We start from the raw sequence: 5365 nt of genomic DNA, 5'->3' as shown, positions 1-5365 counted from the left end.
AGCATATGCTTCTTGGGCACAGATCCTGAAGAACTAGGAGTGACACCAACTGAAGCTAAACCTGGCCTGCCTCTGGGAGAAGCCTTGGAAACAGAAGGCCTAACCACCCTAGGAAGGGAGGGGAGTACAGTAACCTGAGAAGCCCCTTCAGCCTGACTTGCCTCCTGAGAGGCCACATCCTGCAATAACAAGGTCTCCCCCTGGGCCTCCAGAGAAATCTCCGGTGGAACCACCGGCTCCACCGATACCTGTAAAGAACCGGCGTCCGGTACGGACGACTCATCTACCCTGGGCTTAGCTGCTTTATCCTTGCGCTTCTTTGAAGAAGCGGACGTCGGAGCATCCGACGGCATAGTGTAATTGCACCACTTCCCAAAGACTAACCTGGCACAATCTAACCTTCTCTTAATAGTGCGCTTATTGAATCTAGCACAAAAGCGACACCCAACAACGTCGTGCTCAGGCCCTAAACAAGGAATACACAAGGTATGATAATCTCTATGCGGTATCTGTTTCCCACAAGAAATACAGTTATTCACTTTTTCTGACATCCGGTAAACCACTGAGGCAAGAAAAAAGCAAAATATTCCCAACGGGTACTTAGCCAACTTTGACTCGGTCTGAAACTCCGAACTCGAAAAATTTCAGAACGCCGAACGGCACTTGCAACGCTGCTTCTGCATCGGACCATGCAGCAAAAAAGACTGAGGATATGACGTCGGTCATGCGCATTTGTACCCTGACGTCCTGATGTCAGTCTAATGCGCCTTGACCGACGTCAGCCTTATACTTTGATATTCGGGCCGACCGAGGACAGCGGACTACCCAAGTGTAAGGACTGCAGCAATGTGAGATGAAGAACATCAGGCTCTGAGACAAACATAAATGAGGGTCATTTCAGGAAAATTACAAGCAGTCCTGTTCTCGAAAGTATATAATATGACAGTGACTGACACTAATTCCATTATATGTCAATGGGAACGGAATACACCACTACTTCCTTATGTCCAGCATGACTCCTATACTGAAGACATGAAATGGATTTTGGGAAAAAGAAAAACTTGATCACATTGATATGTTAAGCTCCATTGGCATCATTTGTAGAAAAAAACATATTAAAATTCTATAAGAAGTAGTCAAGGTGATTTTGAGGTGTTATAATAGCTCAGAAAATAAAGATAGAGTGAACAAATAGATGTTTTAGTTCTAAGGTGGGGATTTCCTTCAAGTAACATGATTAAGTTCATATTAAAGTGTCTAAGTAAAGATCCTTGTTGTCTGAGAGTGACCGCAGTATTAGCAAAGGCATAAAATCATTTTCAGAGAATGAAGCGTACATGAAAACGGTGCCTGAATGTGGAACACTGAAATAATCTTAGATGCTTTTTCAAACATATGTTGACTTGTTTAATGGTACAAAATGTATTCCTGGGGAATAGAATACTAAAATTTATCCTGAAACTGTCAGGGTCATACATACAGACTTTAGGTCTTATTATTAAGCACAATGAACAAACACAGGGGGGATCAAAACCATAACTTAATCTAGTAAAGGAAGACTAAATAAGGATTTGCATTCATCTACAAGACTTAAAGAAAAGGGAAAAACAGAGTACTAGCTGGTGTAGACACCACTGACGAAGTGGTGCATGCATAATGCTAAATATTTTGTCAGTTATACACATTAATCAAGCCAATAGCAAATAAAGCCTGAAGTAACTAGCTCAAAGCCATCATCATCTGTGCCTGACGACTTCCAAACAGCAGCTGGTGAAATGGTACTATTGATGACTTGCTTGTTTAGGTTTCCTCCAGTCAGGAATATGTCTTGAAGCTGATTAACCTCCTACATGAAATAAAAAAGAACACTGACAAAATAAAGTTAAAAAAACTTTTATCAGAACCAGTGAATTTGTGCTTTCATCTGACACTGCATTCTTCTTCAGATTTTTATGTAACTTTTTCGCTCAGTCAAACAGCACACAATGTATGAAATCACAAGGAAAGGGAAGCCATGAGGAATGGCAAGGGGTTGTGGTTGTCAGTGACAGCTGGTTCACAAATTTGCATGTCATCCTTGCGCAGGGGCCATACTAATCTTCTCTGTAACGGTCTAGTTTTACTAATGACAGCTGGTTCAGGTCTGCTCAAAGCAGATTTGAACTGAGGAATAAAATGGGGTTAGATGATGTGTCAATCAAGAAGCCAATGTCTGTCAATCAAACTCCTTAGACTTGAAGTCTAGTAAGTTAAAGTTCTGTTATTAGGTGAATTCAGTAGGATAGGAACATCAACCATTGTGACTAATTACAACAATTTGAGGTATAATTGCTAATTTACATACCTCTCAACTGTACAGATTTTTGCAGAATATCTAGATTTTTGCCTCATATTTTTGGTCCATTTTTCATATACTTGTGGTTTTCTGGCAAATTATTGTTAAATCATTATAGATTGCAGTTAGAAAATAATGACAGACATTTGAGCTTCAGACTTCATATCCTTCATAAAATTCATGCCAATGGAAAACTTGTTATTCTATCAACTTTCTAAGTTTGTAAGAGCAATATTTAAAAATTGTCCCTATTTTGGGGCCTTTGTCCCACTTTTACTTATGCCTTTTTCCAGATTTCTTGCTCTAAAAGGTAGATAGGTATGTTGATGAAAGGCATTAATTGTTGTTCTTGGCGAGTGACATTTCTCACTGGAGTATCACCACGATGACAATGTTGAAAACTGAAAGAACCACTGGTGAAGGAAATTCGTATTTGATCTGAGGATGTAGACTTATTCTCAGGAATGTCAAAGTGATTTAATGAGAAAAGAAACCAAAGCCCAATTTGTTAAGGTGGCGGGTGAGACATTTGTCTGGATAAGAATTGTGCTGACATATATGTGTATGAGGTCTGAGTGATGAGCCGGGTGGTATGAGGCTGTTAGGATGTCAAAAAAGCCCAACAACTCTATTACAGTTTGACTGCTGTGAGTTGAAGGTGGGGGAAAGAGTATGGGAAAATGTGCAATTTGACAATCCTTTCTTCCCTTGTGGGGACCTTCTCATATCCAGAGGGCCAGTAGTTTGTAGGCTGTCTATTACAAGCATGTCTACTTTGGGATAAAATCCTTCCTTCTCTTCTTTTAAAATTAGAGGGAGTCAAGAGGAACTACATAGGAATAGGACTTGGGCCACTTCAAGGACCACAAAAACCCCATAGATCAACTTAAATACAGACAGCTAAGAAATGAAACAAAAAATCTGCCACATTAGACAAGAAAAAACTATTACTGTCATCTACAAGAAAAACACCAAAATAAGTCACAACAGTTTTGGGTAGGTATAAACAAACTCTAGTCCAGGACAGTCATCCACTCCTACTCCCTTGGATGCTAACCAAAACCCCCCAGCAGAAATTGCCAATATATTTAACAGCTTCTTTACAACAACCATCCAGAACCTAGCTAACCAATTACCCCCTGGATGCCCATATTCTCTGGCCAATACACCCTGCTTCCAACTCCCCTTTAACTTCAAGCCAGTTTGCACATCTTTGGTCCAGAAATTACTTAAAAAACTAAAGCCTACCACCCTGTCAGCTGATCTCCTCCCACAGAATATCTACAAAAAGCTGCAGATGCCATAGCATACCCCAGTACTATCCTGATCAATAGAACTATAACTGAAGTGTCCATTCCATCCGTCTGGAATATATCCCATGTCATCCTACTCCATAAAGGGGGCAGCTCTACTGAACTTTCAAACTATAGATTCATAGCTATTCTCTCACCCTTGGCTGAAATTATGGAAAAAAGCATCCACAATCAACTCCTAAACTATCTTCTAGCCAACACTCAACATGGCTTTAGACCATTCAATAGTACAACCTCAGCCCTCCTCTCCTGCTCTAACGTCATTAGCCAACACCAAAACAATAATTAACTTTCCTCTGCTATCTTTCTCAATCTTTCAAAAGCCTTTCATATGGTAAACCACGAAATACTCAAGCACTTTGAAATCTATCTCCCTAGAGGACCAGGCCATCCAATGGTTTCAATCATATCTCAGTGGTAGACAACAGGCTGTCCTGTAGCAGAGCAAACTATCCACCCTTTTACCCATCACCCTTGGACTACCCCAAGACTCCATAGTAGGTCCACTATTTTCCATTTTCATCACTGATTTGTATAAGGTCAACCCAAATGCAACATGCATTCAATAAGCAAATGACTCCACTTTAATATGCTTCGACACTTCACCTATAGAGTTGCAGATTCTATCCCAAAATACTTTTAACACAGTTGAAAATTGGCTCCTTAACCGTTGTTTCAAGTTAAATCCTAATAAAACCACACTGCTGCTTTTCTCCCCCACTCACAGGTCTGCCCCTATAACCTTTACATTAAAATCCAACAATGGCACCATTATTTTCCCAGATTCCTCAACCAAACTGTTAGGAGTTATAATAGATAATAACCTTAAGTTTGATCTGCATATCAATAAAACTATTAAAACAGTTCATAAAAAAACTTGGCTCACTATATAGAATCAAGCCCTTCCTAACGCCATTAGCCAGAACTGTAACTGCTCATACACATCTACTCTCCACCCTCCTCTATCCTTCCCCTCTATTTACAAACCTTAGCAAAACTAACCTTAATAAACTTTCTAGCAGCTACAATCACATTGCTAGATTTGCTACCGATGTAGCCTACAGAACTCATCACTGTCATAACCTAAATCTACTAGGATGGCTTGAACTGCCTAACCTACTTCAGGTTAACCAACTAATAGTTGCACACAATATCCTGTACCAACCAGATAATACACCCATACTTAAAAACCTCATCACCCCCTACAGTAACCTTAGCGCACTTCGTTCATCTGAAAGACTACTAGTTCAAACTCTCAAATCCAACAACACAGGCAGTAAATCTCTATTTGTTAACTGTTGGCAAAACTTGCAATTCTCTTCATGCTAATCTTACATCTGAATTCTCTCTACCTCAATTCAAGAAAAGATTGATTCAGTACTTTAAAAAACGATGGCTATGTTCCTTGTCCTAATCCAGACTAACTCTAACCATCACTCATGTGCACATGAAGGACTTCTGCCTACACTTTATTGTTTATTAACTTATAAATCCTGTGAGCTCCTTGGATCTACTACCAGGTTAGCCTACTTGGCATTCAATACGCTATCATTCTTAAAAACACTGTCTAGAATTTTCCATCTGAGTAAAAATGTAATAATTTTTTGTGTATCTGTTTTTTGTGTTTGTTTACATCTGTGTAAAAATCATTTTATTTTTGTTTTATTTTGCGTTTTAAACTGTAAAAATGTAACAGTTTGTTGAATCTCTTTTTTGG

At 39.4% G+C, this 5365-nt stretch overlaps 1 non-coding gene across 1 annotated transcript; it reads right to left on the bottom strand.

Annotated features, from left to right (window-relative positions):
• Positions 1-2040: 2040 nt before the first annotated feature.
• On the bottom strand, positions 2041-2147 carry LOC122807880. The gene has a single exon (XR_006365740.1). It is a non-coding gene; the product is annotated as a U6 spliceosomal RNA (small nuclear RNA).
• Positions 2148-5365: the final 3218 nt, after the last annotated feature.

Source organism: Protopterus annectens, chromosome 7.part1 (assembly GCF_019279795.1).
Source record: "Protopterus annectens isolate FY-2018-M chromosome 7.part1, PAN1.0, whole genome shotgun sequence".
NCBI lineage: Eukaryota > Metazoa > Chordata > Ceratodontiformes > Protopteridae > Protopterus > Protopterus annectens.
The sequence above is the reverse complement of the archived record's forward strand: the minus strand, read 5'-3'. Positions and strand labels throughout refer to the sequence as shown.